At 40.0% G+C, this 25510-nt stretch overlaps 1 long non-coding RNA gene across 1 annotated transcript in view; it reads right to left on the minus strand.

Moving 5' to 3' along the window:
* LOC122706624 overlaps positions 1-25510 on the minus strand; it is a 255133-nt gene that overhangs the window by 205260 nt on the left and 24363 nt on the right. The window contains exon 2 of the long non-coding RNA XR_006344426.1: positions 2293-2367. This is a non-coding gene — a long non-coding RNA (uncharacterized LOC122706624). The remainder of the gene's footprint in view (positions 1-2292; positions 2368-25510) is intronic.

The raw sequence follows: 25510 nt of genomic DNA on the forward strand, positions 1-25510 counted from the left end.
TGAAGAAGATTTTAGCAAGTTACCGAAAGGTCCTAAATTAAGGGTTGATTGATTAATATTTCTATATAACTTCCCCCATTTCATTTCATCAATATGGCACTTCAGGCCTTTTCTCTCTTGCATCATTATGCACTGACCTTTCCATTGTTAATGCTTCTATTCTATGCCTGAGTAGAGAGAATTTTTTCCCTCCTTTTCAGAGATTAGCTGTGAAAAAAATTTATGTGACATTCAAAAGACTTATTTCCAACCTACCCTTTCAAATGCCTTTCTGACATCTAATGATGTAATTGAGCTACATTAATTTTAGGGAGCATGTTATTTGCATAATAAAATTTTTATTTTAATGTACTTAAAAATATGCATTGCTTCAAAATTAATGCAATATTTTTCTGCAAAAGATACTAAACTGCATTTAGCTTGATACTCTATTACAGTATACCTTGCATTTCATGGTTGTTATAAACCTTGAGTCAACTTCAATATTGTAAGGTTTTTTTCACTTTATCGTGTCACCTATATGCAAATTTTCTCACTAGGAACCATACATTGATGCCTAAAAACACCAAAAATATTTTTAATACAGAGTATTACACAATAATATTTTCTAAAGCCCAAGCTTCTCAATATCTATGTAGCTCTACTTCTTTAGGTTGATAAAGGGAACCATGTGAATGAAATAGGGACTTTTGACTACATAAATTAGCACAAAATTAGGTTTAGCAAACTACATGTTTCTTTGTGGATAGTACTTCTTGGAGCCATTAAAGGAATAACAGAACAAGAATAAATAAGAACAGAATAAAGTTCACTCTGCATCTCAAAAGGGATGTAGTACTCCCTCTTCTCCAGCCATCTATCAGAGTAGTCTATTCTTGCACCACAGAACTGATTATTCAGCAGTATGTTGGTCTACAGGCTTCCCTTGTGGCTCAGCTGGTAAAGAATTGCCTGCAATGTGGGAGACCTGGGTTCAATCCCTGGGTTGGGAAGATCCCCTGGAGAAGGGAAAGGCTTACCCACTCCGGTATTCTGGCCTGGAGAATTCCATGGACTGTATAGGCCATGGGGTTGCAAAGAGTCAGACGTGACTTTCACTTTCACAGGATACTGGTCTACAAATGTCTTTTCCTACTTCAAACAACATTTCTGTTTTCCAATTTTCTGTTTGATTTTGAGGATTCCAATCGACATAGTAAGAATACTATGAGTTGTGGGAGAGAGAAATAGATTTTGGAACACTAAAAGAGAAAGTTTCAGATGTTCATCAGGAAAGAGCCCCGGGCCCACACTGTCCAAAGATGACTGAGTCTCCATGCCTCATTCAACAGGTTTCTGCCCAGGCCTAGTATGAGACACTTCCCAGTTTAGAGCAGCTTAAAATTTGTTTTTCTTTTCTTTCTTTGAAGGATTGACCTTCAAAATATATCCTGAATCTGACTGTTTCTTGCTACCTCCATCACTACAGTTCTAGGACAAGCCACAATCATTTTTCTAAGTACAACAATAGTTTTTTTTCCACAGGTTTCTGGACTTCCATTGTTGCTCCCTAATGTCTATTCTTAACAGCCAGAATTATTCCTTTAAAATGTAAGTATTGTCTGACACTCTAACAGCTTAGGGTTAAAACCAAAACCTCTGCCATGAGCTATAAACATATGCATGACTCAGCCTTTGCCCTCCCCCATCACATCTCCACAAATATTCCTTCCTGCACTTACCCCATACTGCTTTTTAAATATATCGAGCACACACCCATTACTGTGTGTTTGTACTTATAGTTGCTCTGCCTAAATGGTTCTCCCCCTAACTATCTGTGGCTTGTTAATTCATTTCTTTCAGAGAGTAAATGAATGAAAGAATAACTTTTAAAACTTGGATAGTTGCTATTTTCCACGAAGAAAGCCGACCTGCATGAGAGAATACACAGTATCAGCTTTGACCTTAAATTCTGTATGATTACATACATGTAAGAGCTTAAAGAATCCTAATGCGAATATAAAAGAAAATTAGGAAAACAAAATTTGAGAGGAAAAAAGTTTGAATTTTACCTTCACCATTTAGGGTTATATATATCATAACAGACTGAGAAATCAATGTAAATGTCCTTCTGTTCTTCTTTTTTTTTCCAATTCATAGAATGCACTGTGATAGAGATAGAAATGACTCTGGAGATTTTCTACAATAACCTCCTTATTTTCAAAGTAAAATGCGACACCGAAAATTAAGTGACTTCCCCCAAATCTCACAGCTACTTTTAAATGAATCACTAGTAGGATACACATTTTCTACCTTCTAATCCAGTGTGCTCTGCACTCCCCAGATGTTTTCCATCTTCCAAAATGGCTCCTGGCTTTGCCTCACATTCTGCAAAAAAAAAAAAATTTAAGCTCAAGTAGAAAAGCATGAGAAATGGCTGAAGGGGCTTATCATTGTATCCTTTTCCATATCAATATTCTTTATGAAACTTGAACAGTTTTAGGAAAAGTCTATACACCCCTCTGGCAAAGAGTACCCAAACCTTGAAGACCCCTTTCATGAATAACTTCTGAACATAAAGCAGAATAATTTCACATGTGAGATATTCCTTAAAGCAACCCTCAGTTTTAAAGAAAGCAAAACATTTTGTTTTTGACCAAATAAGTGGTTATTTTTATGCTCTTCCTCCACATTTTCATCAGCTTTCAGTGATTTGATACTTCAGCGAATACTCTGAGGCAAAGTTACATATATTCTTCTTAAAAAAAAAAAAAAAAGGAGTAGTATACTCAACCATGAAGGGGATGACAGAGGATGAGACGGTTAGATAACATCACTGACTCAATGGACATGAGTCTGAGTAAACTCCAGGAGATAGTGAAGGACAGGGAAGACTGGTATGCTGCAGTTCATGGAGTTGCAAAGAGTCGGACACGACTTAGCGACTGAACAACATACTCAATCATACAGCATATAAATCAACTGTAAGGCTCCTTTCTTCTCTTAGAATTGTTTTCAAGCCCCGTTATTGAGTACATGGGCAACCTCTTATGCCTTGAGCTGATGTAGGAGAGAAAAATATCAGAAACAAGGACTTGAAAAACTCTTTGTCAACCTCTTTAACAAGCTGTGCTGGGAAAACTGGTCAACCACTTGTAAAAGAATGAAACTAGAACGCTTTCTAACACCATACACAAAAATAAACTCAAAATGGATTAAAGATCTAAATGTAAGACCAGAAACTATAAAACTCCTAGAGGAGAACATAGGCAAAACACTCTCCGACATAAATCACAGCAAGGTCCTCTATGACCCACCTCCCAGAATATTGGAAATAAAAGCAAAAATAAACAAACGGGGCCTAATTAAACTTAAAAGCTTTTGCACAACAAAGGAAACTATAAGCGAGGTGAAAAGACAGCCCTCAGATTGGAAGAAAATAATAGCAAACAAAGCAACAGACAAAGAATTAATCTCAAAAATATACAAGCAACTCCTGCAGCTCAATTCCAGAAAAGTAAATGACCCAGTCAAAAAATGGGCCAAAGAACTAAACAGACATTTCTCCAAAGAAGACATACAGATGGCTAACAAACACATGAAAAGATGCTCAACATCACTCATTATCAGAGAAATGCAAATCAAAACCACAATGAGGTACCATTACACCAGCCCAGATTGGATGCATGAGACAAGTGCTCAGGGCTGGTACACTGGATGACCCAGAGGGATGGGATGGGGAGGAAGGTGGGAGGGGGGTTCAGGATGGGGAACACATGTAAATCCATGGCTGATTCATGTCAATGTATGGCAAAAACCACTACAATATTGTAAAGTATTAGCCTCCAACTTAATAAATGAAAATAAATAAATAAAATGACTAAAGAAATGTAAGGTAAAAAAAAAGAAAAACTCTTTTTCAGAGGCATTTATGAATAAAAACAAACTTAAGGGAATAATATATTCTTAGGAAAGAAAGTTTCATTAATTCTCAAAGTAGTCCAAAAATAATTCTGTTTCATTCGTGGGAGATCATTACTGGTTTTCCTTTCAGTGGTGCCATTCTCTTTCCATTTTCTCTTTCAGTCTACTCTGCAGGGTTATGGCAAAGAGGAATAAATTTTAAAGTAATTTCAGAAGAAGGAGCATGCTCTCCACACCTCTTTGTACCAATCAGCTTGTACATGGGCAAGTTAATTTCTATTTTCAGAGAACTGTATTGATATTGGTTTTCCCATAAAATGTTCATGGAAGTGGGGAGTTGCTCAGCATGATCAGCATTTCCATCCCTACAGCAAGTGAGGTGCAGCAGCTGCGTATATGGAAAATCAGCTGCAGTTTGAATGAGGTATGTATCTGTATCCCTCACTGCCATGTTGAGCACTTCCCCTTCTTACTATTTCAGTATTAACCTACTGAACACCTGGCAACTTCTTTTGCTCTCTTAAGCAGATCTGTTATATTGCTATTCTTTTCTGTCATATTTTTAAATCCACCTAGTTCCATGAAAACACAATTGCTTTTTAAAATAACTATTTGCAATAAATGGAAATAAAATAGCTGCCTTGCACCCAATAAACATACAAAATTATTACCAGAGGAGCTAAATGAATCAAGATGAGTCTTTTCCTACCTCTCCCTAATTCTATGTGTATGTGTGTATCTGTGTGTGTACTACTATCTGGCCAAACCCACTGGAAATTTTAAAGAGAGTAGGAGTAATGACATCCTTCCTAGAAGCCAGAAGCTTGGAAAGAGGCACATACCACCTACCAGGAGGGATTTCATTTGTGACTAATTACAAATTCTGTGGATTCTGGTATTCACAATCTCAGCTGGGGCGCTATTACTAAAATTAGATATTGAGATGGGCCAAATCCTTTCATTTTCTTTCCCAATAGTTAATAATTTTGGCAAAAGATACTGCTTAGTTTTAAAATGTAAGAATATAAAAAGAGGATCAACAGTTGGGAAACGGTACTGTGAGGTGGAATGAAATCACCAGGGTCGTCCACAGAAAACTCACAAAATGAAAATCTGAGTATAGACATGATTTCTGTGGCTTATATTCCTGTCTTCTCGCACCTCTGTTCTTTCCTTCTTCCTCACTTTCTTGGTCTGATACTGAGAGCTTTCCACTTCTCTTGAATAAGAAAAAAATGTGCTCGTCTCAATTTAGCCAGAAAGGTCACAAAGACATTTTAAAATAGTACTCCTTGGCAATATTTTAGGACAGTTAAAATCTCTTAATTCTCAGAGGTTTCACCAGAATCACTACACTTTTGTACTTGATGACTATCCACAAGAGGAAATACCAAATACCGTTTTCTTTTTTTACTCCTTTTTATACAAGAGAAAAAGTGTCAGGGAGAAGAAATGGGTTCTAAATGGCCTAGGTTAGGATTCTGCTGAGACTACATCACTGACACACAATAATCCATTTCAGTTATCAGATCAAATTCAGAACGGGGTCACACAGTTCAAAACAGCCTTTAAAATTGAATCAGAAGGTTGTCCCCATTTCAATGCTCTCTGAGAAGAATTATACTGTATCCCAGATATACAGTGACTTAGAGCTGCTTCACTTTTCTCTCTGGAGTTTCCTCCTTTCTGGAGAAATGACTTCAGAGGTCCAGCATGTTCCCTCAGCTTCCTCTCTCACCCTTGAAACCCATTCTTTGGCTTCTGATCTGTGGATGGGCACACTTAATAGGCTGAGGTTAATTGGAATGAAGCTTTTGAACATCTTCCCCAAAGATCTTTAAATCCTCAAACTGTAGTACAAAGAAGTGATTAATTTCTGTTTTCTCAAGCTCACCATCTGGATGCCTTACAATTTTTTGCTCCAGCGTGAGTCTAAAAGAGAAAGTATCCAGGTGTCATCTCTCTTTTTGTTTTTGCTTATTTCCTTGGTAAAAATGTATAATTGTCTTTATTTTGTGCTATTGTGCCTACCCTATCTCTTTCTAGTAATACAAATGATGAAAACTCTTGATGGCATCTACCTCTGCTTCACTGACTGTGTGGATCACAACAAACTGTGGGAAATTGTTAAAGAGATGGGAATATCAGACCACCTTACCTGCCTCCTGAGAAACTCGAATGCAGGTCAAGAAGCAACAGTCAGAAACAGATATGGAGCAACAGACTGGTTCAAAATCAGGAAAGGAGTATGTTAAGACTGTATATTGTTATCCTGCTTATTTAACTTCCATGCAGAGCACCTAATGTGAAATGCTGGACTGGATGAAACACAAGCTAGAATCAAGACTGCTGGGAGAAACATCAATAAATTCAGATATGCAAATGACACCATCCTAATGGCAAAAGCCAAGAGGAACTAAAGAGCCTCTTAATGAAGGTGAAAGAGGAGAGTGAAAAATCTGGCTTAAAACTCAGCATTTGAAAAACTAAGATCATGGCATCCAGTCCCATCACTTCATGGCAAAATACAGGGAAAAAAATGCAAACAGTGACAGACCTTATTTTCTTGGGCTTCAAAACCACTGTGATTGTAGTCATGAAGTTAAAAGATGTTTACTCCTTGAAGAAAACCTATGACAGAACTAGACACTGTATTAAAAAGCAGAGACATCACTTTGCCTACAAACATTCGTATAGTCAAAGCTATGGTTTTCCCAGTAGTCATATATGGATGTGAATGTTGGACCATAAAGAAGGCTAAGTGCCAAAGAATTGATGCTTTTGAACTATGGTGCTAGAGAAGACCCTTGAGAGTCCCTTGGATACCAAGGAGATCAAACCTGTCAATCCTAGAGGAAATCAACCCTGAATACTCATTGGAAGCACTGATGCTGAAGCTGAAGCTCCACTTTGGCTATCTGATGTGAAGAGCTGACTCACTGGTAAAGACCTTGATGTTGGGAAAGGTTGAGGGCAGCAGAAGGGGGCAACAGAGGATGAGATGTTTTGATGGCATCACTGACTCAATGCACATGAGTTTAAGCAAACTCCAGGAGATAGTGAAGGACAGGGAAGCCTGGAATGCTGCAGCCCATGGGGTTGCAAAGAGTCAGACACAACTGAGCAACTGAACAACAACTTGATGGCATGATACAGCTTAATGGGGTCACAACTGCACCACTTCCTGTGTCTTGGACTGACATAGGAGGTGGTCATCAGCTACACACAGCCACACCGGGGTCAGAGGCTGTGAAAGTAAGGGGGAAAAGAAGGGCTACCTGTTAAGTTCCTACTATGCCAGGTATTGGGATCTCTGTTTTATATCTAGTATTGTATTTACTCTTTTTCTAATACATTTAGATTAGACTCATATTATAGATGATTAAATTCAAGATCATGCTGTGTATGTGGTTTTAAAGCCTGTAGCATGAAGCCATTAGCTGAGGCACAGAAAGGGGATATTATGGACTGAATACTGTATCCCCCCAATATTTACATGTTGAAGACCTAATGGTATTTAAAGGTAGGGCCACTGGGTGGAAATTAGGGCCTGATGAGGTCATGATGGGATTAATACCCTTATAAGAAAGCCCTTTCTCTCTCCCCTCACCACCCCGTCCACCTCATGCTCCCACAAAGATGAGATCATACGGGCACACAGAGAGAGGGCACCATCTATATCTCAAGAGGATTTGCCTCATCAAAAACAAACTATGTTGATATCCTGATCTCGGAGTTCCAGCCTCTAGGACTGTGAGGAAATAAACTTCTGCTGTTTGAGCCATCCAGCATTTTGTCATGTCAGACTGAGCTGACAGAGGATTTGCTTGGCAATATATTTAGAGAGAGTTAGAAATAATCTGTGGGACTTGAATTCTGTTCCAAAAAATCTGGAAGATGGTATAGAGTAGCTAAAAAATTGTGTAAGCAAAAAATTAATAATTTTAATTCACTGATTTAATGCCAAGAAATTAAGAGAAATCCATAGATATCAGAAATCTTAAAGGGCGAATCTTGAGAAATGTGAAAGTTCTGAAGGAGGATTTTGCCCTCTGGCATCTGCCAATTGTTGATGGCCTACAGAATTTTAACTTACTGAAAAAGCTGAATGTAGACCAGGGCATATCAAAGAAGGAAGCTCAGATCAGAGACTCACCAAAAATAAATTCAAGGCCCTAGAAAGGAAATAGGCACAGAGTGTAAACTTAACACACACACACACACACACACGCACAAAGTGGAGACCATGATGATAATCACCTTGGCTCCAGGAAAAATGGGGAAAATATTTTGTCTCTCCTGAAATTTCTTGAACACCTTTGTGCAGGTGGAGGCCAAAAACCGATTTACCTCCACTGCCCAACAAAAACACAAACTAGAAATTGACTTTCAAATGGTTCTGAGCCATGCCTTAGACAATTTGTGTAGCTGTTATCATGGTTCTGCATGTCAACCCCTGGCAAGCTGAGATAAGGGCAAAGAACCATGCTGGGCACTTGAGAGAATGAGAGTGAAGAAAAGATGAAGTAAAAATTAATGATCTCAGTAATGTGCCAGATGTTCTGTGCTCACCATTCTATTTAATTCTCACATCCACCTGAGGGATAAACAGTGCCTTTTCCACGTAAAGGTTAGGTCACTGACATTCAGAGAGGGTAGGTAACTTGCTAAGGTACACAGAGCAAGAGCCTGGTAAGCCACAGAGATAGTCCAGGTCTGTGCCCTCCAAAGCCTTTTATTTACAGCAAAAACCATGTATCATGATAACGGTTATAGTGTGTGCACTAACACTTGATGTACGAAGAGTATGTATGCCACACAGATGTCATTAAGATCTAAGTGGGCTTTTGTTTGTTTGTCTTACTGCCATATTGTCCTCAGGCAACACTGGAAAAATCTTTAAAAATTCCAGGTCATCAGGAGGTCATTTCAGTGGTTCTGGAAATTGTAAAACAAATGGTTGTGAACAGGCTTTTTAAACTGTTTCTTGGCAGGAATTGAATAATCAAGTGCAATGGATTTAATTGATTACAGAAGCATGTTCCTTTGAGCTGATGCAGCAACTGCTTTTGGTCTGTTTGTGGCTTGGAATGTGAGTTGATGCAATGTCTAGCCATGTTAGCGTATTCCTGTTGGAAAAGTCTTCAGTGAGAAAAACTGGAAATACTTAAAGTAAAGTGAATTGTTTCTTAAGAGATACCTTCCTAGTATGTAAAAGTGACTGCTCTCCATAGCCTCCTTGCTTAAGTCTTACCTGGATTCTTTTTTTTCTCAGTCTTAGGACTTGATTCTCTGAGTAGAGAATGGAGACCATACAAATGCTCATGATTCTCAGGTCTGCACTAACTACAGCCAACCTTTGAACAATGCAGAGGGGAGGGACACCAAACCCCAAGTAGTGGAAAATTCATGTATAATTTACCCAGCTCTCCAAACCCATGGGTCCTGTGTGTCAGAGTCCACATCCGCAAAACCAACCATGAATCAGGTAGTAGTGCAGTATTTACTACTGAAAAACATACCCAGATAAGTGGACCCCTGCAGTTCAAATCCAGGTTGTTTAGGGTCAGTTGTAGTTGTGTGAGCTTGGTCAAGTTGTTGAGCCTCCTGCCTCAGTCTTCTACCTTCTAAAACGGAGGAAACAATAATACCTACTACGTTATATAATGTTGTAATGACTGAAGAAGTTGATATCTCAGTGAATTACCTGGGACTTCCCTGGTGATGCAGTGGATAAAAATCTGCCTGCCAATGTAAGGGACACAGGTTTGATCCCTGGTCCAAGAAGATTCCACATGTCAGGGAGCCACTAAGCCCGTGCGCCACATCTGCCCAGCCTGTGCTCTAGAGCCCGTGAGCCGCAACTACTAAGCCCAGCTACCGCCAACTACTGAAGCCCATGCACCTACAGTCTGTGTTCTACAACAAGACAAACCACTGCAACGAGAAGGCCACGTACCACAATGAAGAGTAGTCCCTGCTCGCTGCAACTAGAGAAAGCCCACATGCCACAACGAAGACCCAGCACAACCAAAATAAGTTAATTAATTTAAAATATATATGTGTGTGTGCACGTATATATGCATATATATATGTATATATATATATAAAACCTGGAACATGGCAGATGGTCAATAAATATTGAGATTTTTAGTAATAATAAAAATAACAGTTTCCCTTGAATGTGATGATAATATCTCACATTACTGAAAATTTGTGGCCATAACCCAGTTGGGACTGGCTGTTGGCAACTCTTTGGGATTTATAAAGTATGTGAGAAATCAGAAAAACTTATGGGAGAAAAGGGACTCAGGGAACTATCTCCTGGCACCATGGATGTGCATGTCTAGAAGACATCTGGGGCAGTGACTGAGGCTGGTGTGCCATTTGTTGGCTCCATGTTCCAGTCTGACCAGGTTGCAGCCTGGCCTCCTGTGCTAGTCTTCTATAGGCTATCATAACAAACTGTGGCTTAAACAACAGAAATGTATTGCCTCACCATTCTGGAGGCTAGAAATACAAAGTCAAATATTGGTACGGTTGATTCCTTCCAAGAGCTAGAAGGGAAGGGTCTGCTCCAGGACCCTGTCCTTGACATCCAGATGACTATCTTCAAATCACACGGTGTTCTCTTTGCATCTTCATACTCTTCCCCCATGCATGTCTCTGTGTACAAATTTCCCCTCTTTATGAGGATACTGTCCTACTGGACTAGGGACAACCCTTGTGTGCTAAGTCACTTCAGTTGTGTCCGACTCTTTGCAACCCGATGCACTTAGCCCACCAGGGTCCTCTGTCCATGGGATTCTCCAGGCAAGAATACTGGAGTGGGTTGCCATGCCCTCCTCCAGGGGATCTTCCCAATGCAGGGATCAAACCCCTATCTCCCATGTCTCCTGCACTGGCAGGTTGGGTTCCTTACCACTAGCACCACCTGGGAAGCCCCTCATTTTAACTCAATTACCTCTGTGAAGACTCTCTCTCCAAATAGGGTAGTAGTGTGAAGTACTGGAGAGTAGGACTTCAACATATTAATTTGATGTAGACATAATTCAACCCTTGGTCCTCAATGTTTTTATCACATGCAAATATATTCATTGAACCCAATACCTCCTCAAACTCTAACCCATTCCAGCAACAGCTCACTTAATATTGTCTAAATATCTTAATGTCACTTAATATTACTTAATATTACTATTACTTAATATCACTTAATATTATCTAAATCAGATAAGGGTAAAACTCAAGGTGTGATTCATCCTTAGGCAAAATTCCTCTCCAGATGTGAACTTGAGAGACAAACCCAAGTTATAAGGTCAGGGGTCAGAGTACATGTATAAAAACTAACAGGTGCAAACACTTGGCCCATAGTAAGTCATGTGGTATGATTTCTAGGTCAGATTTGGGGAATAGAATGAATATACTACTCTTTTCCCCTTAAGACATTTACTACAAACATTGAAGGTAGGCATTCAAAAGAGAGATACAGGAAACTATATACTGAAAAGGTTGATGCATATATATGGAATAATTTTCCTACTATGCAATGTGGAATCTCAGAAAAAGTGACTCACAAAAGACTGGATGACAAAATTATGGACCACTGTAGATACAGGGTTTATTTCTGCAATGAACAGAAGGAATGATCATGTAATTGTAAAGTACCTAAAACCTCAAAATCCAACTCACAGCCTTTCTTTCTAAACAACACAATTTCTTACAGAAAGCACCAAAACTACCTAATATACAATTTTGCCCACATAATCACTCTGAAAGCATTTATGTAATCAAAAGCAACCTCTGGGAATGGAAACTGGAATCTGGAAGTGAAACTCAAGAAAGATTTCATCATTGCACAAACAATTTCAAATTAAGCACTAATCAGAGGGGAAAATTAGGTTTATTCACAAGGGCCACTCAAAATAACCCTCTTAATAATGTAGAAATTGGCTGTAGCTAAAGTCCCACAAGTCTAGACACAAATACATTTAAAATACAGCAAAGCCAGTCAATATAAAATGTAGCAAATACAAGAAGTCAATGTAAAATAGATTTCCCAGATATGAGGAACATGATTCCGGGATTGTAAGCAAACTGCTTAGAGAAAGAAAAAAAAAATCTGTGATTTAGCAGAATTTCAGACTTATAAGCAATGTCTTTGCTTTTATTAGTGTCTTGGTCTTAAAATGTCATTTCATATCCTTCCTCTACTAATCAGGATAGATGCTGACCAAAAACATAAGGATGATTGGGAACTGAGGACACATTTATCAAGCTGAAAAAAAATAAAAAAAGAAAGGGAAAAAGAGGGCACAAAATAGTAGCCAATCTATCTAAGGTGTTGTTAAGCTCACTTGGAGTTGAATTCAGATAGGCTAGAAAAGTATAAACAGAATTAGCAGGCTTCCCCCACCCACAACTGTCCACAAGCTCATGCCAAATTTTGAGACAAAGTTTTTGTGACTGATTCAAGTACAGGTTTTCGGGTAAGAGGGTCTGGCTTCCTGGGTGTAGACAATCAGAGGTAGAGCTGCAACTAAGATCACTGTGAGTAGCATTCTCACTCTCCACCTGAGTATTCTGACTCCGTCCTTTGCTATTTTAATCTTCCTTCTCCTTCCCTACCAACTCTTTTTCACTCCTTTGCCTTCTCATGCCTCCTTGGCTCAAGACCCTTGTGCCAACAGTTTATTCCTGCAGATGGTCAAAGAGGTTGCTGACCTCTGCCTTTTCTCATGAAATTTTCAAACACACCTGCTCCCGTGCCTTGCAAATGAGCCCTATCTGAACCTTCAATCACACCAAGGTGCCCTGCATCCCTAGCTGGAAAACATCTGGTCTCCAGGCAACCAAAAAGGAGCATTCTGTCTTCAGAAAAACTACTAAGTGCTCTCTTGCCCTGAGAGTCCTCTTACATTGAGGAAAAGGGTTTGGACAAGATGCAAACCAAACTTCATAAGCTGGACCAACTCTCCCTGGTAGTAAGTGATTTTGAAAAAAGAAAAAAAGAGAGTAGTTAGAGAGGGCCTCAACTCTAATTCATCAACACATGAGTAATACAGATTGGGTCAGAGATAAACAATTGGTCTAACTAAAGCTGCTGTGGCTAACTTGATATCCATTAGCCTCACGTGGCCATTCAAATTTAAATTTAAGTTTTATTCCTCAGCCACAACAGCCACATTTCAAGTTCTCAGTAGCCAACATGGGCTGGTGGCTGCTGCATTGGACAGTGCACACAGCATTTCCAGCACCATGGAAAGCTCTACTGGACAGCACTGGAAAGGCCTGCAGATGCAGGAAAAAGAGAAACAGAGAGACAGGGAGGAAAAAAACAAAGAATGCTTTGCTTGATCATTCCTTCTATTCACTGCAGAAATAAACCCTGTATCCACAGCGGTCCATACTTTTGTCATCGAGCCTTTTGGAATTCACTTTTTTTGAGACTCCATATTTACTCTTTTTGAGACATCAACATTACTTACTTCCTTTGGGGAAAAGAGGAGAAAAAGAGAAGGAAAGACAATGATAAAAAAGAGGAAAGAAAAAAAAATAACTGAAAGAGTAAAACTGCAGGTCTGAGATTGAGACTTTTTCCTCTAGGCTTCAGACACTCTGAGTCATGTGAATATGTTTAGAGAAGCACAGTTCCTAAGCACTTGATTTTAAGAGGCTGTCTTGGGTGTAAATAAAGTCAGTGTGGAGACTCACCTACATGGGAAGTTAGAGTTCTTGCAACCAATTAGTTGCTTTGACCTGAATCTACTCATTTTCATTTAGATGTTTCCTTGTAGCCTACCAATAAGCATCCTATACCACTCCACTCTAAATTCCCCTAAATCTGCGAATGACCATGGAAATGAGGCTGGAACAGCACATGTACTAGAAGTGAAGAGCATCACTGAGAATTGAGAGACTGTTTCTAGTTTGGAAGAACCCAAGGGAACTTCAAGAAAAGTAATCAGAGTGAGTAGGGAAGAATACATAATACAAAGTGTTCCCTCCAGGAACCTTACTTCAGCAAGAACAACAGCATTTCCCCGAAGGACATGAGTAATGTTGACTGTAACTGTTCACCGTGCTTCTCCAAGGCACCAAACGGGCTTTTAAGTCACACATTCCTGTGGGTTTAACAGTGGATTCGAAATAGGAACCATGAATCTGCTCTCAGACTTTCTAAGTTTGTAATGAGATGCAGACAATATTACGGTTGTTGTATGTCCTGACTCTTGTAGCTCAGTCGGTAAAGAATCTGCCTGTGATACAGAAGACCTGGGTTCAATTCCTGGGTCAGGAAGATCCCCTGGAGAAGAGAATGGCAACCCAGTCCACTATTCTTGCCTGGGAAATCCCATGGACAGAGAGCCTGGTGGGCTACAGTTTATGGAGTCATAAGAGTCAGACATGACTTAGCAACTAAACCACCACCATGGCTAGTGATATCTGCTTATAATTCAATGAGAGGTTTGTCAAAAGTGGATTGGTTGGCATTTCAGAGGTCTCCACATTTTTGACCCTCTATTTTATGTAGTGAACCACAAGACCAACCAAGAACAGCAAAACTTCTGGCAGCCTCTGAAAATATTTGCTAAAGTTAGTTGCGGAGCGTAGGCCTGTCTTATGAATAAACAGCAATAATAAAGATATAATATTCATTTATAATCCCTTAAAACTAATGAAGCTTTGTCTTAGCTATTTCCTCAGAGGGCAGAACAGGTCAAAGTTTTTCTGTTTCATAAAACAGAGAGAACCACTCGTATTATACCTCAACCCTGATGGAAGGCGAGGAGGCCTCCATCCTTCACCTCTGTACCTTCAGCCCCAAAATCCAATTTGCATCAGCCTGTCCCTTCCCTGTGACTTTCCAAAGAGAAGCTCTGGGATTTCTCAATTACCAACAGATGCCTCTTGCTATAGACATTCCCAGTCAAAATGATTTGTCCTGCTCCCCATTATTATTGGGGCTTCCCTGGTGGCTCAGGCAGTAAAGAATCTGCCTGCAATGCAGGAGACCTGGGTTCAATCCCTGGGTCAGGATGATCCCCTTGAGAAGGGAATGGCTACCCACTCCAGTATTCTTGCCTGGAAAATCCCAAGGACAGAGGAGCCTGGCAGGCTACAGTCCATGGGGTCACAAAGAGTCAGACATGGCAACCATTATTATTAGCCCTGATATCTTAACATCTTTAAGGAAGACTGTCCCAATGTTGAATGTCCAGGCCAGGAGAGACACAGCACACTGAGGTTAGGGGAGGGACCCTGCAGCCACACTTGATGTGTGAATTCTCTGCCCTCTTTTCATATGTGGGGCCTTCAGTAAGTCACTTAGTCTCTCTGAACTTCAAGTTCCTTCTCTGCAGAAGAATGTTGTTAGGAGAACTGAAAAAGTATCTCTAAAGTACTTAGAACAGGCTAGATAGAGAGTTAAACAGATAGACAGATAGATAAATGTAGGTAGGAAGACAGACAGACAGTTGGGGAGTGTAGTCAAAGTCTGGCATTTATCCTTCATTTATTCATCTACTACATGAGCAGCACTAAAGATATAAAGATAGTGAAGACATAACCCGTGCACTTAGGCAACTCAAAGTTTAATGGGAGACAGACTTTTATAACACATTACAAAGGCTGTGATAGAGTCAGAGACTAATCACTTTAGGAGTCCACAAGAAGAAGTAATCAATTCTCCCTGAGGGTTTAAGGAAAGATTCATGGACAAACCTGTGCTGCCCTGCAAAGCCACTATACATCCAAAAGCCACTGGGAGTGAAGTCAAGGGCAAGGTGAGCAAGGACCAGATACAATAAGCTCATGAATGACACCTCTCCTAGTTCAGTACACCCAACAAAGTTATCTGTTCACACATATCCTCCCCAACTGAAACAACACTTTGCCTTGTTTTTGCCACCAACACTTCAAGAGTTAAAGCTCCTCTCCAGGACTAATGCTTTGAAAGCGGCCTTTATTCCTCTATTGAGCAGTCAGTTGTTAGATGCACAAGAGGCCATACACTCAAGTACACATACACACACACATATATACACACACAAACATCCCTACATAAATGTACATATGCATGCATGTATGTAAACAAGCATATGTATATTAAGTAAATAATATACATATATATGAAGTAAGTATACATAGTATGTATTAAGCACCTGAGTGGGTAGCTCTTTGCTAAGGCTCAACAGATAAAAACCAGTATAAGACATGTGACCATATAAAGTCTATAATACAGTGGGATATATGGCAAGCCATGCTATGTGCACTGCTGGCACAAAGGGAAAGAGGAAGGCATTCTGTAATATTGTCTAAGCTGCTACTTACAAAGTTGGGAAATAAACTGAGAAATGTCAGTATCCTCTACTTGTAAGCACCATTAGCACCAACCTGGGTGTTCACTGGAAGGACTGATGCTGAAGCTGAAACTCCAATCCTTTGGCCACCTCATGTGAAGAGTTGACTCATTGGAAAAGACCCTGATGCTGGGAGGGATTGGGGGCAGGAGGAGAAGGGGACGAAAGAGGATGAGACGGCTGGATGGACTCACCGACTCGATGGACATGAGTTTGAGTAAACTCCGGGAGTTGGTGATGGACAGGGAGGCCTGGCATGCTGCGATTCATGGGGTCGCAAAGAGTCAGACACGACTGAGCGACTGAACTGAACTGAACAAAAAGGTAAAATAAAAAAGGAACCACTATTAGATATTTCGTATCCAATACAAAATCCCTGGTGACTTGGTAAAGAATCCACCTGCATTGCGGGAGACCTGGGTTCAATCCCTGGGTTAGGAAGACCCCTGGGCCATGGCAACCCACTCCAATATTCTTACCTGGAGAACTTCCATGGACAGAGGAGCCCAGCAAGCTACAGTCCCTGGGGTCGCAAAGAGTCGGATACAACGAGCAACCAAGCACAGCACATCCAGTACCTACATTCTGTGACCATCAGGAAGCCACGTCCTCTCAGCAGGGCCTCACTGGGGATGGATACTGTCTTCCTAGCCACATGCGCCACTCTAAGAGAGCAATGCTCCCTTCAGGGTCCGTGATTATAGAGCGGCATCCTCGTTCAGGGGTTAGGAAAGCCACATTCTAAACCACAGGAAATCCACATACTAAACCACACATGGCTACAGAAACAGTTGAATGCCTTCAGCCATTTCACACCTTTTTGTTTCCCTATCTAAAGGTGAACAGACTATCCTAAATGATCATTAAAATGATTTCCAATTGTGACATTATTCTAAAGACAGGGGCAACCATTCCTGAGAGCCCAATCCAAATGGCACCTTCTTTGCGTCTGTGTTCCTTTTTTTCCCAGCCCAAGTCTCCTCATTTTATTGCAGAGCCAGAGAATTCAAACTACAGATCCCCTTGGGAATGCAGAATCATCCTCAGACTTCTATGTGTTGGCTGATTCGAAATCTCTTCATCAGTTTATTTTCAAATGTATTTGGCCTGTGAGAAAGACATGAATTTGGGAGTTCCCGTGAGCAGAATATTATGGGCTGAACGATATTCATATTCATATGTTGAAGTCCTAAACCCCAATACTTCAGAATGTGATCATATTTGGAGCTACGGTCTTTAAATGGGTAATTAAGTTAAAATAAGGCTTTTAGTGAGGAGCACTAATCCAGTATGACTAGTGTCCCTATAAGAAGTGGGAGAGGCAACATGAACTGCAGAAGCAGAGAGAAAAGGCCACATGAGGACACAGAGAGAAAGTGGTCATCTGCAAGACAAAGAGAGGGACCTCAAGAAAAACAAAACCTGCCAACACCTTGTTCTTGGACTTCTAGCCACTACATTGTGAATTCTAACAATCACTGTTGGGGGGCCCAAAACATCTGAATCAATTGGCCTGCATAGACATTTCCCAAATGTATGAATCCTCTTGATGTAAGAACTGGTGCCTTTGTAAGTTACACTGAACTAAAGCAAAATATTGTTATCAGAAGATAATTTGATTCAGTGTGTTCTGAAATCCTCTAAGAAAAGCTGTCCTCCACAGCACAACTTTTTTTTTTTTTCTGCTGAGAAACTTTGTTTTAGCAAGTTTTATTCAGACCATCTGAGCTAAAGCACAATTGTGACTTGATTAATACTTACTTCCAAGTGGAAACCACTGCAAAGTTTCTTCTACATTGATTAGTGTCTTCCAGATGCCTAAAAACCCACAATGAATTCACAATGCATTAGGGATCGCATCAGGGGGTTATTTATGGGTGAGGAACATGCTTATCACCATCTCTATTGTGCTATCTATATGTCAAAGGATCAGAGACTTATTATTGGGTCCTTTCAGGCATTATTCCCACCCAGAGTGAATGACTGCTTCTGATTAGTCTTAAATTAGCTTATCTGCAATTTATTTTTTACACGGGACGCATTTTCTTGCTTTTGTATGAATAAGAATGTATACTTATCCATCACCATGTCTTGCCATAAATCTGTACAGAACTGCCTGTGGGCCTGAACTAGAGCTTAGTCACCAGCATTAATGGGTTACCCAATATGCTCACCACTGAGCATGAAGCCAGTCTCTTATCTGGCTCCACCATGAAAGTAAATAAATAAGCAAAATGCTAAAAATAAATGGAGCCCTATCTTATTCAAAACGTTATCTGCATCAGCTGAGGAAGAATCCAAGGGAATCAGCTCCGTCGTGGAGCTGCTGTGGTGTTAAAAACTGTAGGGCATTATGCCTGAGGAGACAACGAGGTACAGAACTGAGATTCCCCGGTATCTGATTAGAATTTACACAATATGAAGTAAATAATGAGATCCATATTCTTAGCTAGACAGGCAACAGACCTAAGTTTTATCGTGGGCATGGTGATTTTTAATGAATGGGAATGGATAGATGAAATCAAAATGCAGGGAAAAACATGAAGCTCAATTAAACTGAGTATCTATTCTCTGAAAGAAGTTACTCTGTTTTCCCCAAACCGAGATCTGCAGCTTAGTCTATGAGTGCTACTGAGTAATCAATAATCAAAGGCAGGAATGCTTTCAATACCAAAAGCTTCTAAACTAACAAGAAAGAAGTGGATGGATAAAAGAAAATAAATAGAGAAATAGAGTGGCCAATTCTATCTTAAAATGGTTCTTAAATGCAGTCTTACCTAATGGGGCCTGAATGTCATGCCAAAAGAAAAAGAGAGAGAGAGAAAAATAACAATAACAACCAAAACAAACAAAAATTTTCTTTTGATTACATTTTCTAAAACATGCAGCTTTTTGAGCTACCTTCTCTTTGGAATAGCTAGAGTGTTTCTGAGTATACACATGCAATCTAGTGCATGCATTTTAGTTATTCTGTGTCTTTTATTCTGTTAGCCTTAGGGCTGTACAGATATCCCTCTAGGTTAATATCTCACTGTCAAGGATGGTGCCCCATTGGGAAGTTCAGTTGCTTCCTTCAGAAGTTCTTTCAGATCCTACCCCTCACTGTCAAAAATTCTGGCATCTTCTATTGCTTTTTCATTCCCTTTTATGTATCTTCTTTTTATTGTTTTTTTTCTTCTTCTTTATCTGTTTTCCTCTCTTTCCTCCTGCTGTTCTTATTATCTCTAGTCCCACAGGTTCTCATCTTTAGTTTTCTTTGTTTTCTATGTTTGACTGGAAGTTTCTTTGACTCCATCTCAGTTATCTCTAGGATTCTCTTTCAGCATTAGTTTCCCCCCCAATCAATGCCTTCCTTGTTTAAAGCTACAGTGGTCTTCAATTAGTCTCATGGGCTATTTGCCTTATTGTGACAAGAAGGATAACTTGTCTTCTTCTTTTCCAACAAACCTAACATGCTGCCATCCATCAGTCTGGAGATTATTTCCTATATTTAGGATGTCAGGGGTCCGTATGATACTAAATAAACAATACTTGACTGAAAAATCCCGAGGAGATTACTCTCACTCTCTGTGGGGCTCCTATTCCTGGTTAGCAGTATCTGCCAACAGGGAAATCAAGTACTGATCAATTTTATTGTTATTAACTTAAACTGTCAGCATTCATAGAGAATGTGGATCTGCCAATGTGTTTCAAAGCGTCAATAGGAAATAAATGTGGATACATAGTGTTTGCTTTTATGTACTACTGACTAGTCACATGACTAGTTTGTAATTGGTGGGACCATATATTGTATAGTATATATAGATGCATATACCATGAACTGATTTTATTCTCAAAACTATACAATACCGTTATGACCCCTGAACAGCCCTGAACACACCCAAATTGCTGAGATGAGCTATTTTACTTATTTGGTTGATTCCTAAGTAAACATTCATCTAAGCTGATGATTTCTACAATACAACATAGTTCTGAATGTCCTGTTTTTTTTCTGAATAAGTATTCAGTCAATTTGAATTATAATCATTTTTCAGTTAATGATCACAATCCATGCTCCTCTTTCTGAATTCCCCCTCTTGCCTCTGTCTGAGCCTAAAACCCTTAAGCAGCCTTACTTGTTCTCATTCCTCCAGAAGCAAGAGCAGCAAAGGAGGAAAAATTCTCCTCGAATTAATAACACTGGTGATAGAGGGGCATCCCAATCTTGGCCCAAATCACTTAATGACTGTCATTTCTCAAAGGAGAGCCATGCCCTATTCCCATCACTGTGTGCACATCTTATGACATGAGAAAACCTCAAGTTAGGCACATGATATTGTCCTCTTTATTGACCTCCTCTTCTATAAATTCTGAGATCCAAGAGGTAACAGAAGTAGGCATTTCCCCCCATTATTTTTGAGGGAACAGTACCTCCTATTGAGGAGGAGTATATTTTCCTCTAGCTTTCCAATTTCCTCTGGATGATCTAAGAATTAAATTGACATGAGACAGATTAACAGGAGGAAATCAAACAAAAGTTTAATAACATATACACAGGACAGACCCAGGGGAATGAATAAGTCACCAAAATGGCTGAAACCCTCACCTTTAAATACTATCTTCAGCTAAAGACAAAAGAGGATAGTAGTACTTTGGGACTTTAAAGGGGAGGAAGGCAATTCACAGGAAGATGAAAAAACAAATGTTTGGTAAAAATTTCCTGGGACATGCAGAGACAATGGAACACAGAGAAATTTCAATAAACAGGCCTTGCTAGGTTTTTCCCTGTCTATCCCACCTAGTATATACTACTGTTTTCTATGATGACATCTCCCTTCCTAGACCTGTTCTTTAAGAACAAGTCCTCTGTCTAAATTCTTTTAGGCAGGTAAGGAGAAGGTCAAAGTTTCTTCTTGAGTCATCTTTCAGAACTTGATTATTTCAAAATGACCTACTCGTCGAAGAGACTTTGGGGGTGGCAGATTGTACTCCCCCTACAGTACCTTCATGACCTACTCATCAGTAGATGCTAGTGAGTCCCCAGCCTTCAGACAAGAAGCAAACACTGGCCTCTCTGTTCAAGAGCTCTAAACTGTAAGGACGTATGCCCAGAGAGTCAGTGCAAAATGAAAATGCAGGACGTCTTGTTTAAAAATTACTAAGAACATTCATGCAGCTACCACAGAGTATTAAACCAAGCTTCCTCTGAATGCTGGGCCCTGTGCGACTGTACCAGTAGCAACTGATTACACTAGCCCTACCAGCACCTCACTTTCTGTACTAAGAGCTCCTCCAATTACTTGTTCTAAGAACAGCCCTTCACATGCTCTTTTCCAACTCTTTTGTTATATCTCTCAGTGAAAAACTGTTTCAGTCTCTCCTAAACTTGAAGTTTATCTGAGAATATCAAATTAAGAACAAAATTTTCTTTGAATTTGGATGGTCGGAATTACTGAAACTTGCATAAAAGTGCACAGTATCTTGGGTATGTTTTAAATACTTGCTGATTGTTGTTCTTCAGTTGCTAAGTCATGTCTGACTTTTTGCGACCCCATGGACTGCATGCAGCATGCCAGACTTCCCTGTCCTTCACTATATCCCAGAGTTTGCTCAAATCCATATGCAAGTCAGTAATGCTCTCTAACCATCTCGTCCTCTGCCACCCTCTTCCCCTTTTGCCTTCAATCTTTCCCGCCATCAGGGTCTTTTTCAATGAGTCCACTCTTTGCATCAGGTAGCTTAAGTATTAGAGTTTCGGCTTTGGTATCAGTCCTTCCAATGAATAATCAGGACTGATTTCCTTTAGGATTGACTGGTTTGATCTTTTTGCAGTTCAAGGGACTCTCAAGAGTCTTCTCCAACACTTGATGGTTAGTTTTTATTATTTGATAAGCCATATTTTCTCCATACTCCCTGGCTACCATTACAATCTCAGGGAAAAGGGCGGGGGGAGCAGATGACATCTCAACAAGCTGTACAATATTAGGGGCACAACCCTGAGTTCAGCAAAGACAAAAAGAAGGGGACAAACTACCTTTTCTAGTGCAATAGTCCTGGGACTAAAATGGATATAGAAGGATGGGCACAATCACATGTACATTCTGATTTTCCCTTTCCAAACTTCTTGGAGACTCTTGTCCTGTTCTCTGTCTGGGACTCAAAAGCACGACTGCTGCATATGGCAACCCTAAATATCCCAGTATAGTTAAGAGAGAGCACAGAGGTAAGATGAAGAGAGAGTCCAATTTTACATACCTTGTCAAACACGGCTTTGAGGTGGTGTGTGCTTGAAGAGTCAGGAAACCTTTTTGGGGGCCAACTGATGGCTGTGGGGGGAATGGTGAGCTGATTCTGTGGTAGAGACTATGAGGTGGGCAGACTAAGCCTTGTGCCAGACAGACTACATGAAAGAGACTCAACGGGTTTGTGGAGGCCACAAGAGAATAGAAAAGGGTAAAAAAACAAGGTGGGGGTCATTAGGCCCTGACCAAGACAGGAAGGTCCAGAGTTGACTATCCTTAGAAGTCACTGGTGGATGGCAACAAAAGAAGAGGAAACTATCCTTCTGAGTTCTTGTCTGAAAGCCCTATAATAAAAGACAGATTAACAAGAAAAAAGAAAATAGAAGTTTATGAACATGCATACTTCATATATACATGGAAATTCCCTGGGGAAAATGAGTAACTCCCTGAGCTGGCTCAAATCACCAGCTTACATACTTTTATTTTCAGCTGAAGACAGATAAAAGAAAAGATGTGGCAAGGTCAGTTATGGGAAAATGATCAGGGCAAGTATGGCCAACAAGAATAAGGTTTGTTATACAGATTTAGGTCCCTGCCTTCTCAATTGATAAGATTCTCTTGTGATTTAGAGTTATCCTTCTCTTCTTGATACAACAAAGGAGATACCCATACAGATGGAGATTTCCTTTATAAATGTAAATATCCCTTACAAAAGGGTAACTTCTGTTCTCAGGGATTCTTTGGTATCTACTCTATCTCGAAATAATCAGCTCAAAATAACTCCTATGCCAAAGAGGTATGTATATTTTGAGGTGGCAAACTCTGCTACCCTTCATAACAGTGTCCCATGTACTAAAGTTACAACTCCACAGAAAAATGTGGGCACAGCTAGAAGTACATCTCATGAGTAGCACCAGTTAGAGGGTCAACATCTGCTACTTCTACAAGCTCATATAATCTTCTTCCCCAGGAATTCAGATGTTGTTTTTGCAGAGAAGGGATTCAGAATTTGAAATACAGCATTTTGCCTAAAGAACCTGAGTTACTCAACAGAGATGCACTCGTGTAGCCATGATAGAAAGCTAAAATTTAAATAGGGTAAATGCAGAAATAAACAGAAGCTCATTTAAGCTAGCACAGGGGATACTCCTAATAAGTCTCCATGAAAAAGTATGTTTGAGCAAAGAACTAAGCAAGCTGAGGAAATGAGACATGAAAATAAGTATGCGAGGAATATTCCAAAGAGAGAGAAGAGTAAGCACAAAGGCCCAATGTGGGGAAAATGACTGAAAAGGTCCGGAAAGAGCAAGAAGACCAGGGCAACTAGAGTGGCCTGAAGGGAGGGGGTGAAAAATAAGAGATAAGGTCATAGCAACAATAGAGGAATCAGATCTTTTTGCCTTTGGGGCCATTGCAAGGACATGGTTTCAACACTAAGTAAGAGTGCCTCATGAGAAATGCCAGGCTGGATGAAGCACAAGCTGGAACCAAGATTGCTGGGAGAAATATCAATAATATCAGATATGAAGATGACACCACCCTTATGGCAGAAAGTGAAGAAGAACTAAAGAGCCCCTTGACGAAAGTGAAAGAAGAGAGTGAAAAAGCTGGCTTAAAACTCAACATTCAGAAAACTAAGATCATGGCATCCAGTCCCACCAATTCATGGCAAATAGATGGGGAAACAGTGGAAATAGTGAGAGATTTTATTTTGGGGGGCTCCAAAATCACTGCAGGTGGTGCCTACAGCGATGAAATTAAAAGACGCTTGCTCCTTGGAAGAAAACTTATAACCAACCTAGACAGCATATTAAAAAGCAGATACATTACTTTGCTGACAAACGTCTGTCTAGTCAAAGCTATGGTTTTCCCAGTAGTAATGTATGGATGTGAGAGCTGGACTATAAAGAAAGCTGAGCACCAAAGAATTGATGCTTTTGAAATGTGGTGTTGAAGACTCTTGAGAGTCCCTTAGACTGCAAGGAGATCCAACCAGTTCATCCTAAAGGAAATCAGACCTGAATATTCATTGGAAGGACTAATGCTGAAGATGAAACTCCAACACTCTGGCCACCTGATGAGAAGAACTGACTTATTGGGAAAGACCCTGATGCTGGGAAAGACTAACAGCAGGAGGAGACGGGGATGACAGAGGATGAGGTGGTTTAATGGCATCACCGATTCAATGGACATGAGTTTGAATAAGCTCTGGGAGTTGGTGATGAACAGTGAGGCCTGGCGTGCTGCAGTCCATGGGGTCGCAAAGAGTCAGACACGACTGAGTGACTGAACTGAACTGAAGAAGGAAGCACTTTAGATGGATGGGCTACAGGAGTGATATAATCTGACTTCTAAGATGATCATTTTAGACTGTAAGAATTAAACAAGAGGCAAAGAGATTGTTTAAGATGATACTGTGATAATCCAAATGAGAGATGGTGGAGGATTGAATCAGGATTGTTAGGGTGGAGAAGTAAGAACTTTAATTTGGGAAATTTTTACCTTGAGGTACTGATCATGTATTCGGGTCCAATATGGACCTTCAGCTTCTAGATGGTACATATTTGAAGCTACCTGACGGGGTGAGCTCATCAAAGCAGTGAGTATAAAGGGAGAAAATGAAGTTAATCTAAGGATTAAGCCCTGAAGGAATTCTCTACTTAGAGTCTAGAGAGAAGAAGAAAAAACAAGAAAAAAAAACCCACAAAAATGCTATCCAGCAAAGTGGAAACCAAGCCAGGTAACTGCTGCTGTTGTGGAAACCAAGTAAAGAAAGACTTTCAAGGAGGAGAGAGATAGTTTGATGTCAAATCATACTGATAGGTCTAATAAGATGAAGACCATGAATTGATGGGATTTGGCTCTTAAGAAATCATAGATGAATTTACCAAGATCAGTTTTGCTGCAGTGATGGAGGTGACTGATTGGATGGAATTCAGGAAGAAGAGGCGGATAACTGGAAAAGGCAAATATACACCACTCAAAATATTTTGCTGTAAAAAGTAGGGAAATGAGGAAATAGTCAAT

This window comes from Cervus elaphus, chromosome 13, assembly GCF_910594005.1.
Source record: "Cervus elaphus chromosome 13, mCerEla1.1, whole genome shotgun sequence".
In the NCBI taxonomy this organism is placed as follows: domain Eukaryota; kingdom Metazoa; phylum Chordata; class Mammalia; order Artiodactyla; family Cervidae; genus Cervus; species Cervus elaphus.